The sequence below is a fragment of the Bombina bombina genome, chromosome 4 (assembly GCF_027579735.1).
Source record: "Bombina bombina isolate aBomBom1 chromosome 4, aBomBom1.pri, whole genome shotgun sequence".
Taxonomy (NCBI): Eukaryota; Metazoa; Chordata; class Amphibia; order Anura; family Bombinatoridae; genus Bombina; species Bombina bombina.
Window position 1 is genome coordinate 1,178,265,720 of NC_069502.1, and position 14,850 is coordinate 1,178,280,569.

The window sequence follows — 14,850 nt, forward strand, 5'->3', positions numbered from 1 at the left end:
TCATCCATTGCGGGGGCGTCTTCTATCTTCATCCCGGTGGCGCGGAGCAGAGCTATCCAGGACCGGCAATGACATCCTGCGCGGAGAATCCTCTTCATACGATCACTGCCATACACTGAAGTTGAATGTAAGGTACCCGTTTAAAAATGGCATACCTTGCATTACTATTGTCTAATTTGATTCTTCAAATTTGAATCAGCCAATAGGATGAGAGCTACTGAAATCGTATTGGCTGATTTGAACAGCCAATGGATAGCTCCACTCTGCCGCCGGGATGAATATAGAAGACGCCCAAGCGATGAATGAAGATGTCATCACCTGGATAAAGACTTCTCGCCGCCTGGATGAAGACTTCTTGCCGCCTGGAGGAAGACTACTTGCCGCCTGGATGGAGATGGATGTCCGGACTTCAGGAACTGTGAGTAGATATTCTGGGGTAAGTGTTAGTTGTTTTTTTGGGGGGTGTTTTTTTTTAAGATTAGGGCTTTGTGCACTGTAAAAGAGCTGAATGCCCTTTTAAGGGCAATGCCCATACAAATGCTCCTTAGGGGCAATGGGTAGCTTATTATTATTATTATTATCAGGTATTTGTAGAGCGCCAACAGGTTCCGCAGCGCTATGAACATGGGTGGTATATAAAAAACGATTACAGGGATCAAATGGGGAGAGAGGGTCCTGCAGAGAGTTGCACTTTTGTAGTTGGCTCTTAAGAAGGTGAACTACAAACAGCTGGGCTCATAGGCTTACATGCTATGGGCAGTGGCGGCTGGTGACGTTTGAGGATGGGGGAGCACTAGCCCCGCCCCTCAGATGGCTCCGCCCATTTTAATGTGTGTGTGTGTATGTATATATATCTATATATAACATATTATCAAATGTGCTTCATTCTCGTTGTATCCTTTATTGAAAGAGCATCAATATCCCACTGAGCGCTAGTTGAACATATTGGGTGAGCCAATGACATGAGGCATATATGTGCAGGCACTAAACATAAGTTAATTCCCAGTAGTGCATTGCTGCTTTTGAGCCTACCTAGGTATCCTTTTTTACAACAGATATCAAGAGAACAAAGCATATTAGATAACAGAAGTAAATTGGAAAGTTGTTTAAAATTGTTCTATCTGAATCATGAAAGGAAACATTTGGGTTCCAAGTCCAGTTAAATATTTTATATTACAATCTAAAGTTGTTTTATGCCACAATAACTTAAAAGATTTTGCCTGAATAAATGTAGCTTTAATCAGTCATTACACAAAACTGTGCAATGTGACAGTTGTAGAGAGCTGCCCCTTTAAACACCAATAATTCTGTTTGTGGTTCTTACAAAAAGAAAAAAGAAAAGAGAGAGCAGTCTGGGCTCAGCTTTTTTAAGTTTTTTCAGAAGTTCATCATTTCCCCAATAAAGGTAGACAGACCTCACTCATAGTATACATACATACACACACAAATTCAAATATATATATATATATATATATACACTCACACACACATATACATACACACACATATACATACATACATACACACACAAATATATATATATATATATATATATATATATACACTCACACACACATATACATACACACATATACATACATACATACATACACACACAAATATATATATATATACACTCACACACACAAATACATACACACATATACATACATACACACACACAAATATATATATATACACTCACACACACATATACATACACACATATACATACATACACACACACACAAATATATATATACATACACACACATATACATGCATACATACATACACACACAAATATATACACTCACACACACATATACATACATACATACACACACAAATATATACACTCACACACACATATACATACACACACTGTAACTGCAGCTTATGTCAGTGTGACTGTGTGATATAAACTTTAGGACAGCAAGTAAGAATGAAATGTTGTTTTAAAAAATGGTCTTAAAACTCTTCTCAGTAACTTAAGACGGCTCCTGGTTTAACAGTCCCTACTGGAACTAGAAGGGTTAATTAGCAAAAGTGGTTCCCTGCTTACTTTTAGAGAGAGGCTTGGCAGATTTATTTACGGAGGTGACTGTCAGCTCAATACAAACAATAAATCAGAGATTCAGTTCAACACATGGAAGGTCCTTACCTTTATAACCCGGCAGGTCAAGACAGCCATAAAACGCACATTTCTGTTAGAGAAGCGCTGCAGTAATCTCTGTGCACACTTTCCTCAACAGGCTGCTTAGATTTATTTGCTGAGGTGACAATTCAAATACAATTGCCTCGCTAACGGCTCCCACCATGCAGCAATCCCTTAACCTGTACTATCTATACATACACACAACTTGGAAGGAAGTCCCTGTGCTAACTATCTAATTACTTGCAGCGTTGGGGTAAATAATCAAAAGCACACTGACTCAGTCAGCAGTTGTACCGAAGGGAAGAGGGACCGTCTGTGGCCAGATTGAGTGCTGTCTAATTACTGGGAGTGCGGGCCGGGTCAGGCCGGGGACCCATATTCAGTGAAATGAACTAGCGGTCAACCCTCAGTAAAGGCTTTACCCAAGATTGACCCTTGACTGCTAGTAGTAACTTTTCATTTCACTGCATGTGGGTCCCCGCACTCCCAGCAATTAGACAGCACTTAATCTGGCCACAGACGGTCCCTCTTCCCTTCGGTACAACTGCTGATTGAGACTGAGTCAGTGTGCTTTTGATTATTTACCCCAACGCTGCAAGTAATTAGATAGGTAGTTCCGCCCCTGCTCTTACCTCCTTAGACTGCTCTTCTGAAACTGGTGCTTGCTTGAGGCTCCACTCCACTGCTCCAGTCCAGAGAGCTCCTCTCAGCTCAACCTCTATCTCTGCAATGAGATTTCGCGCCGTTGAGCTGGGAGGAGCTTGTCAAGCGTCATCACGTGACTAAGTGATGACGCTCTTCTCTGTCACTGGCTGCTGCTGGCCTGCTGCCTGTCTCTCTCATAACACCTCCCACCCCTCGCACAGGCTGAAGTGTGCGAACAGCAGACTATGGGGATGGGGAGGCTGAGAGCTGCGCAGCAGGCAAATTTAGAATGCGCATAGCACAGTGCCAATAGCTTAGCTATCGCACGTGCGGTTAGGGGTTAGATAGACTAGTAAATTAGTACAGGGGCCAGGCTACAGGCTGTATTCTTTATATAATTATACTGTAACTTACTACATGTAAATAAATACATGTAATAATAAAAAGAAAATAAGTTTGGATTGTATTTTTTTCTGGGGGTCAAAAAAAATATAATTTTTTCAATAGGGGGCTATTGGAAAAATTATATTTTTTTTCTTCTGGGCTGGGCTGCTGGGGGGGGGGCACGTGCGAGTGTGCTCAAATGGAGGAGCCTCCACTGGCTATGGGGTTTTAGGGGATAGCAGTGGAGATAGGAAGGTTAGTGTAGGTTGTAAGCGTCCCTGAATAGTAGAGTCTTCAGGGAGCACTTGAAGCTTTTAAAATGGGAGATTCTTGTGGAGCGTGGCAGAGAGTTCCATAAGTTGGGAGCCAGTCTTGAGAAGTCTTGTAGACGGGAATGTGAGGAGGTAACAAGAGAGGAGGAGAGGAGGAGATCATGAGCGGAGCTAAGGGGACGGGAGGGAGAGTTTCTGGAGACAAGGTCTGAGATGTAGGGGGAGCAGTTCAATTGAGTGTGTCAGAGTGAGAATTTTGCGTTTAATCCTGGAGGCAAGAGGAAGCCAGTGAAGGGATTGGCAGAGAGGTGCAGCAGATGAAGAGCGATGTGCAAGGAAGATGAGCCTGACAGAGGCATTCATTATGGATTGTAAAGGAGCTAGATGGCAGCTAGGGAGACCAGAGAGGATAGAGTTGCAGTAGTCAAGGCGGGAAAGGATGAGAGAGTGAATTAAAATCATTGTTGTGTCTTGTGTAAGGAAATGTCTAATTTTAGCGACGTTTTTAAGGTGGAAGCGGCAGGCTTTAGCCAAAGACTGAATGTGAGGAGTGAAAGATCTTAGTGAAGTGTGACCCCAAGACATCGGGCATGTGAGGTTGGGGTAATTATGGAGTTGTCAACAGTTATAGTGACATGGGGGGTGGAGATTTTGGAGGGGGGTAGCTTAGGGGTTTTTTTTAGACTTAGGTTTTTTTTTTTCGGGGTTGGTTGGTTGGGTGGGGGGTTTTACTGTTGGGGGGACTTTGTATTTTTTTTCTAGGTAAAAGAGCTGTTTAACTTATGGCAATGACCTACAAAAGCCCCTTTTAAGGGCTATTGGTAATTCATTGTAGGTTAGGGGGTGTTTTTATTTTGGGGGGATCTTTTATTTTTATAGGGCTATTAGATTAGGTGTAATTATTTTTATTTTTGATAATTTCATTTATTATTTTTTGTAATCTTAGAGGCCTAGATTTGGAGTTTGGCGGTAAAAGGGCTGTTAACGCTCCGCGGGCTTTTTTCTGGCCGCACCATAAAATTAACTCTGGTATCGAGAGTTCAAACAAATGCTGCGTTAGGCTCCAAAAAAGGAGCGTAGAGCATTTCTACCGCAAATGCAACTCTCGATACCAGAGTTGCTTACGGACGCGGCCAGCCTCAAAAACGTGCTCGTGCACGATTCTCCCATAGGAAACAATGGGGCTGTTTGAGCTGAAAAAAAACCTAACACCTGCAAAAAAGCAGCGTTCAGCTCCTAACGCAGCCCCATTGTTTCCTATGGGGAAACACTTCCTACGTCTGCACCTAACACTCTAACATGTACCCCGAGTCTAAACACCCCTACCCTTACACTTATTAACCCCTAATCTGCTGCCCCCGCTATCGCTGACCCCTCCATTATATTATTAACCCCTAATCTGCCGCTCCGTAAACCGCCGCAACCTACGTTATCCCTATGTACCCCTAATCTGCTGCCCTAACATCGCCGACCCCTATATTATATTTATTAACCCCTAATCTGCCCCCCTCAACGTCGCCGACACCTGCCTACACTTATTAACCCCTAATCTGCCGAGCGGACCTGAGCGCTACTATAATAAAGTTATTAACCCCTAACCCGCCTCACTAACCCTATAATAAATAGTATTAACCCCTAATCTGCCCTCCCTAACATCGCCGACACCTACCTTCAATTATTAACCCCTAATCTGCCGAGCGGAGCTCACCGCTATTCTAATAAATGTATTAACCCCTAAAGCTAAGTTTAACCCTAACACTAACACCCCCCTAAGTTAAATATAATTTATATCTAACGAAATAAATTAACTCTTATTAAATAAATGATTCCTATTTAAAGCTAAATACTTACCTGTAAAATAAATCCTAATATAGCTACAATATAAATTATAATTATATTATAGCTATTTTAGGATTAATATTTATTTTACAGGCAACTTTGTAATTATTTTAACCAGGTACAATAGCTATTAAATAGTTAAGAACTATTTAATAGTTACCTAGTTAAAATAATAACAAATTTACCTGTAAAATAAATCCTAACCTAAGTTACAAATAAACCTAACACTAGACTATCAATAAATTAATTAAATAAACTACCTACAATTACCTACAATTAACCTAACACTACACTATCAATAAATTAATTAAACACAATTCCTACAAATAAATACAATTAAATAAACTAGCTAAAGTACAAAAAATAAAAAAGAACTAAGTTACAAAAAATAAAAAAATATTTACAAACATAAGAAAAATATTACAACAATTTTAAACTAATTACACCTACTCTAAGCCCCCTAATAAAATAACAAAGCCCCCCAAAATAAAATATTCCCTACCCTATTCTAAATTAAAAAAGTTACAAGCTCTTTTACCTTACCAGCCCTGAACAGGGCCCTTTGCGGGGCATGCCCCAAGAATTTCAGCTCTTTTGCCTGTAAAAGAATAAATACAATACCCCCCCCCCCAACATTACAACCCACCACCCACATACCCCTAATCTAACCCAAACCCCCCTTAAATAAACCTAACACTAATCCCCTGAAGATCTTCCTACCTTGTCTTCACCATCCAGGTATCACCGATCCGTCCTGGCTCCAAGATCTTCATCCAACCCAAGCGGGGGTTGGCGATCCATAATCCGGTGCTGAAGAGGTCCAGAAGAGGCTCCAAAGTCTTCCTCCTATCCGGCAAGAAGAGGACATCCGGACCGGCAAACATCTTCTCCAAGCGGCATCTTCGATCTTCTTCCATCCGGTGCGGAGCGGGTCCATCTTGAAGCAGCCGACGCGGATCCATCCTCTTCTTCCGGCGTCTCCCGACGAATGACGGTTCCTTTAAGGGACGTCATCCAAGATGGCGTCCCTCGAATTCCGATTGGCTGATAGGATTCTATCAGCCAATCGGAATTAAGGTAGGAATATTCTGATTGGCTGATGGAATCAGCCAATCAGAATCAAGTTCAATCCTATTGGCTGATCCAATCAGCCAATCAGATTGAGCTCGCATTCTATTGGCTGTTCCGATCAGCCAATAGAATGCGAGCTCAATCTGATTGGCTGATTGGATCAGCCAATAGGATTGAACTTGATTCTGATTGGCTGATTCCATCAGCCAATCAGAATATTCCTACCTTAATTCCGATTGGCTGATAGAATCCTATCAGCCAATCGGAATTCGAGGGACGCCATCTTGGATGACGTCCCTTAAAGGAACCGTCATTCGTCGGGAGACGCCGGAAGAAGAGGATGGATCCGCGTCGGCTGCTTCAAGATGGACCCGCTCCGCACCGGATGGAAGAAGATCGAAGATGCCGCTTGGAGAAGATGTTTGCCGGTCCGGATGTCCTCTTCTTGCCGGATAGGAGGAAGACTTTGGAGCCTCTTCTGGACCTCTTCAGCACCGGATTATGGATCGCCAACCCCCGCTTGGGTTGGATGAAGATCTTGGAGCCAGGACGGATCGGTGATACCTGGATGGTGAAGACAAGGTAGGAAGATCTTCAGGGGATTAGTGTTAGGTTTATTTAAGGGGGGTTTGGGTTAGATTAGGGGTATGTGGGTGGTGGGTTGTAATGTTGGGGGGGGGGGTATTGTATTTATTCTTTTACAGGCAAAAGAGCTGAAATTCTTGGGGCATGCCCCGCAAAGGGCCCTGTTCAGGGCTGGTAAGGTAAAAGAGCTTGTAACTTTTTTAATTTAGAATAGGGTAGGGAATATTTTATTTTGGGGGGCTTTGTTATTTTATTAGGGGGCTTAGAGTAGGTGTAATTAGTTTAAAATTGTTGTAATATTTTTCTTATGTTTGTAAATATTTTTTTATTTTTTGTAACTTAGTTCTTTTTTATTTTTTGTACTTTAGCTAGTTTATTTAATTGTATTTATTTGTAGGAATTGTGTTTAATTAATTTATTGATAGTGTAGTGTTAGGTTAATTGTAGGTAATTGTAGGTAGTTTATTTAATTAATTTATTGATAGTCTAGTGTTAGGTTTATTTGTAACTTAGGTTAGGATTTATTTTACAGGTAAATTTGTTATTATTTTAACTAGGTAACTATTAAATAGTTCTTAACTATTTAATAGCTATTGTACCTGGTTAAAATAATTACAAAGTTGCCTGTAAAATAAATATTAATCCTAAAATAGCTATAATATAATTATAATTTATATTGTAGCTATATTAGGATTTATTTTACAGGTAAGTATTTAGCTTTAAATAGGAATCATTTATTTAATAAGAGTTAATTTATTTCGTTAGATGTAAATTATATTTAACTTAGGGGGGTGTTAGTGTTAGGGTTAGACTTAGCTTTAGGGGTTAATACATTTATTAGAATAGCGGTGAGCTCCGCTCGGCAGATTAGGGGTTAATAATTGAAGGTAGGTGTCGGCGATGTTAGGGAGGGCAGATTAGGGGTTAATACTATTTATTATAGGGTTAGTGAGGCGGGTTAGGGGTTAATAACTTTATTATAGTAGCGCTCAGGTCCGCTCGGCAGATTAGGGGTTAATAAGTGTAGGCAGGTGTCGGCGACGTTGAGGGGGGCAGATTAGGGGTTAATAAATATAATATAGGGGTCGGCAGTGTTAGGGGTAGCAGATTAGGGGTACATAGGGATAACGTAGGTGGCGGCGCTTTGCGGTCGGAAGATTAGGGGTTAATTATTTTAAGTAGCTGGCGGCGACGTTGTGGGGGGCAGGTTAGGGGTTAATAAATGTAATACAGGGGTCGGCGGGGTTAGGGGCAGCAGATTAGGGGTACATAATTATAACGTAGGTGGCGGTCGGCAGATTAGGGGTTAAAATTTTAAATCGAGTGGCGGCGATGTGGGGGGAGCTCGGTTTAGGGGTACATAGGTAGTTTATGGGTGTTAGTGTACTTTAGGGTACAGTAGTTAAGAGCTTTATGAACCGGCGTTAGCCAGAAAGCTCTTAACTCCTGCTATTTTCAGGCGGCTGAAGTTTTGTCGTTAGAGCTCTAACGCTCACTTCAGAAACGACTCTAAATACCGGCGTTAGAAAGATCCCATTGAAAAGATAGGATACGCAATTGACGTAAGGGGATCTGCGGTATGGAAAAGTCGCGGCTGAAAAGTGAGCGTTAGACCCTTTAATCACTGACTCCAAATACCGGCGGTAGCCTAAAACCAGCGTTAGGAGCCTCTAACGCTGGTTTTGACGGCTACCGCCGAACTCCAAATCTAGGCCAGAGTTTTTTATTTCTCGTAATTTAGTGTTTTTAATTTTTTTTTAATGTTAATTTTTTTTGTAGTATTAGGTTTTTTAAATTTGTAATTTAGTTTTTTAATTGGTAGTTTTTTTTATTAGAATAGTAATTTAGGTTAATTTATAGTTTAATGTTAGTTTTTTTTTATTTCACAGGTAAGTTTTTATTTATTTGAAGATCGTTATATTGTAACTTTTAATTTAAAGTTAGGGGGTGTTAGGTTTAGGGGTTAATAGTTTAATTTAGTGTTTCGCGATTTGGGGGTCCGGCGGTTTAGGAGTTAATAGGGTTATTTATTAGTTGCATTGTGGGGGCCGGCAGTTTAGTGGTTAATAGATTTATTTAGTGTCGGCAATGTCGGGGCGGTGGATTAGGGGTTAATAATTTTATTTAGTGTTGGCGATGTGGGTGGGTGACGGATTAGGGGTTAATAGGTTTATTTAATAGACGCAATGTGGGTGGGCGGCAGATTAGGGGTTAATAGGTGTAATATAGTATTTGCGATGCGGGAGGGTGGCGGTTTAGGAGTTAATAGGTAGTTTATGGGTGTTAGTGTACTTTGTTACATTTTAGTTATGAGTTTTGTGAAACTACTGGTCTCAGATAGAGGAATGGCTCGTGTCGATATAGGCTGTAACGCAAGCATTTTAGCCGGACCGCACAACCTGTAATACGGCGCTATGGAAAATCACACATTCAAACATAATTTTTTGAGTGCGGAATGGACCTTGCGTTACAGGCTAAAATGCTTGTGGTATAGCTATAGCGCGTGACTCTTAATATGTGTTACCGGCCATTACAAGCGCAATGGCCAATTTTTCAGTGGTATAGCCGTACTGCACTGTAACACAAAACCTGTAATCTAGGCCTTTGTGTCATGACATTAGTAGCAGTTCCAGACTATAGAACTCCATATAAAACCCTCAGATCGCTGTGTAGTGCATGTTAATGTGTGCTGATCATTTGTCTATATGTAATCGAGTTCTATAGGATATCATGCCCAGCAATACAGTACACAATTTCATTTCTAAAATAAACAGCAGTAAAAATGTCTACTTTTTATGAAATACAAAAATATTAAGGGAAAACAGCAGTTATTTTATTTTTCAGCCTTTTGCAAGTAACGTGTGTTGATAATGATTTCTTGCTGGCTTTAAACAAAATCCAAAGTAAACAATAGCGCAGCCAAATGAACAGATGGACTTTTTATTACTTGGCAAAGTTATTTTCTACATAATATATCATGCTATGCAACCTGCTGATGCAAAAGATGTCATTTTATTTTCAGACCGAAAATTAGAAATTTATATACTCTCTTATGGGGTTATAAATCTAGTGTGAATTGCTAGAGCAATGGTTTTGTGTTACCAAAGGGAAAGCTGGAGTGATATGGGGTAATGGTGCTACCTTCATGCTGAATAGCAGGATTAAAATCTAGAGATTTACCAGGCTACACAGTGATCTTAAACTTGGGCTGCTGCCAAAATGTAACACAAGAATCATTTCTCCCCACGCACACATAACACCAGAGCAAACAAACAGTGTATTAATAGACATATATGGACTGAAACGTCTTTGTATTTAGTCATTGTTTGTATTATATATATATATATATATATATATATATATATATATATATATATATTACACTCTCTATAAATATAGACGGCTAGATCACGTCTATCTGTCTGTCTATCATCTATGTGTCTGTATACTGTATGGGGGCAGTGGTTCCAAAGAAGCATACAACAACACACACACTCTCACAAACACACACACACTCTATCTCGCTCACACACACACACACACACAGACACACACACTATCACACACACAGACACACACTCTCATATACCGACACACACTCACACACACACGGCAACACAGACACACACATTCTCACACACAGACACGCATTCTCACATACACAGACACACTCTCTCACACACACATTCTCACACACACACACACACAGACACACACAGTCTCACACAGACACACACTCTCACACATAGACACACACACATTTTCACACACACAGAAACAAACACACACATTCTCACACACACAAACAGAAAAATACACACACAAACTGTCTCTCACACACACTCTCTCACAGTCACAGGCACACACACATACTTTCACACACACAGACACACACACACACACAGACACACTCTTACACACACTCTCACACACAGACACACACACACACATTCTCTCACACACAGAAGCACACAAACTCTCTCTCACACACTCTCTCACAGTTACACACACAGACACACACACATACTTTCACAGACACACACACACACTCTTGCACACACAGACACACACTGTCACACACACCGACACACACACACCTCTCACACAAAAGAGTAAATTATCAGTTTTTAAATGAGGTATGCACTACAATTCCGCAAGTGAACATTGCACCTGAATGAACCATAGGCAAATGAAACAACATTGAAGGGGTATCTGCGATGTAGCCCCCCAAATACACAGACAAACTTCACAACCCTTATTTGAAAGCAGCAATCCTCATCTTTCAAATAAGTGGTCCTGTGTTCAGCCAGCTGCCTGGTGATTGTCATAACATATATCTATGTTTCTCTAAACTGATAAAAAGTAGATCAAAATAAATGGGAGAAATTGCAGAATGTAAAAATAGGGCTTTTTTTGTACAATTGTGTATAAGATTAGGTAAACTATTGTATGCTTTATATACTGTATATAAAACAGAATAGTTTACCTAATCTTATACACAATTTTACAAAAAAAAACTATTTTTACATTCTGCAATTTCTCCCATTTATTTTGATCTCCTTTTTATCTGAAAAATGGCCAAGAAATCATAAATTCTGCCAGGGTATGTAAACTTATGAGCACAAATGTGTGTGTGTATATATATATATATATATATATATATGTATTCTTCTACATTTTAAAGGGACACAAACCTAAACATATTTCTTCCATGATTCAGGCAGAGCATACAATTTTTTAAAAAAGTTTCCAATTGACTTCTTTTATGAAATTTGCTTCATTCTTATGGCATTTTTTGTTAAAATGATACCTAGGTAGGTACTGTGCCTTGAGGGATATGGCTGCACCTCACTGACAAGCCCCAAAGGAGGCCAAAATGATCATCTGGGGTTGCCATGTTACCTGTTCAGAGGAGAATTCCCTGGTACTTCAGGGCTGGACTGACCTTGTAAGGTGGGATCAGACTGATGTACTTGAGGAAATTCTTCCCTGTGAAAAGCACAATTGGGCTAAAAGAAGCTACTCCCAGGTGGTAACTGGCCATAGAAAAAGCTACTGAGCTGTTGTTTGTTCCTCTCAGGTTGCTTCTCTTTCTGTAGGTAGTGTGTACATGCCTGGAGCACTATATGGCATAAAAAAGACATCTATTGTTCATGCAAATGTATAACATTCTTGTAAAACTGCTGCCATTTAATGCTGCAGAAACGTGCACACTCCTGAGTTTACATTGCTGCTTTTCAACTAAGGATAGAAAACATAGGCCTAGATTTGGAGTTCGGCGGTAGCCGTGAAAACCAGCGTTAGAGGCTCCTAACGCTGGTTTCTTACGCACTCCGGTATTTAGAGTTTATTTACCGCGACTCAAAATACACCTAACGCTCACCTTTCTACCGCCACCTCAGACCCAGTAGTAAACATATACCGACAAAAACAACATCCACGAATCACAAAACAAATATTACACAAAGTACACTTACACTCATACAAACACTACACTATCTTTATTTTTCATATTTATTTTGTTTTCGGTAAAATACAAAGGATTAAAGTTGCGAGATCTCGGGTGTTTGAAAAAAATCCACAAAAATCCATTTTCCCATTGACTTACATGGACATACGGGAAAAGACCCTCATATACCTACATCTAACTAATAACATTATCACAAACATACACTCATCGATGCATACAAACAATATACACCACATGACATACACAAAATATTTATTTATTACAAAAAGAACACGATTTAGTGATTTTTTCACACAAGCTCATGACGTCACTCACTTTACGAGGAAAACCAGTCTTAGAAAAAAAAATTAGAAATCTTTAGAGCCTCCATTGACTTCTATTGGGAAGACGTGCTCGTGCATGCGAAACCCTCATTTCCCTAACGCACGTAGACTGAAAAACTCCAAATACCAGCGCTAGAAAATACATGATTTCATGCGTTAGACACAGCTATGATAAATAGATCAAGAAATGACTATTTCCCTATGGTGGACTTATGGTTTTTAATTATTAAATATTCACAACACCATAAATTTGTTTCACACTTTTAGATTACATCAACTACAAATCCACATCACTAGTAACACATTATTATTTCAATAAAATTACATTTAAAATTAAAATAAAATTCAATACACATTTCTGGATTCACAAACACTACACAATGGGAAACACCTCTCATTTACCTTTATTATTGCATTTCAGTTATTCAACTCATATGCTTGCAGCAACTGCATATTTACATAGGCTTAACACATAATCACTCATGGATGCACATATATTACTTTTAACATTCACTCATACATGTGCATTCAAATGATGGTGGACAAACACATTACATTCTCTACAGGAATCACAAAACACAACATATGGATTTGACGGTACTTGTAACATCATTATTCCATCACAATAAACCATTAGGAATTACCTACAAAAAATACATCATTACACCAGATTACAGATGTCACTTTATGGGAAGGAACAACAATGCCAGACCGCTATATAGAAGTCAGCATATGTGGGACACAATCACAATATATATGTACATGTACATAACACGCATCACCCATCACGCAACCACAAAGCACACATTTAGATTTTATTCAGCACACAATAACAATGTAGCACAATACAACAACACAATGAGGATTTCACAACTACATTTGCAGGTTAATAATATCATGACGTCATTAGAAGATTCAACCATACACATCACAGATTCACCACTGTACCGCCCCTTTAGGAACTTTAACACTCAATACTACAATACAACATATACGTAAACCACACTTTTGAACAGCATTATTATGGAGATTTCAATGGGACAATTAAGAAATATTGTCAGATCGCAAATCACTTATATATACAATACTACAGATGGCAGCCGGAAGTTATTCAGTATTAGTGCCATTTTTATGGCACGCATACAATATTGTCAGATCTAAAATCACTTATATATACAATACTACAGATGGCAGACGGGAAGTTCTGAATTATTATTGCGATTTGAAAGGGACGCATACAATATTGACAGCTCGGAAATCACTTATATATACAATACTACAGATGACAGCCGGAAGTTATTCAGTATTATTGCGATTTTAATGGGACGCATACAATATTGACAGCTCGGCAATCACTTATATATACAATACTACAGATGACAGCCGGAAGTTATTCAGTATTAGTGCCATTTTAATGGGACGCATACAATATTGACAGCTCGGCAATCACTTATATATACAATACTACAGATGACAGACGGGAAGTTCGGAATTATTATTGCGATTTGAATGGGACGCATACAATATTGACAGCTCGGCAATCACTTATATATACAATACTACAGATGACAGCCGGAAGTTATTCAGTATTATTGCGATTTTAAAGGGACGCGATTTTAAAGGGACGCATACAATATTGACAGCTCGGCAATCACTTATATATACAATACTACAGATGGCAGACGGGAAGTTCTGAATTATTATTGCGATTTGAAAGGGACGCATACAATATTGACAGCTCGGCAATCACTTATATATACAATACTACAGATGGCAGACGGGAATTTCGGAATTATTATTGCGATTTTAAAGGGACGCATACAATATTGACAGCTCGGCAATCACTTATATATACAATACTACAGATGGCAGATGTTACTTTATTGTTTACAAACAATGTTGCAGCAACATTGATCGATCACATTCGATGCACATTATACACAACTATGCACTTTCATTCATGTTAGCCTGGACGTGTGCTTGTTACTATAAGATCGCGTTTCATAAATATTGATTACGCATATGAACAAACATTACAAACATGCACTGTATGTGTGATATTTGACACTTTCACATTGAGATTTATTTGCGGAAAACAACATT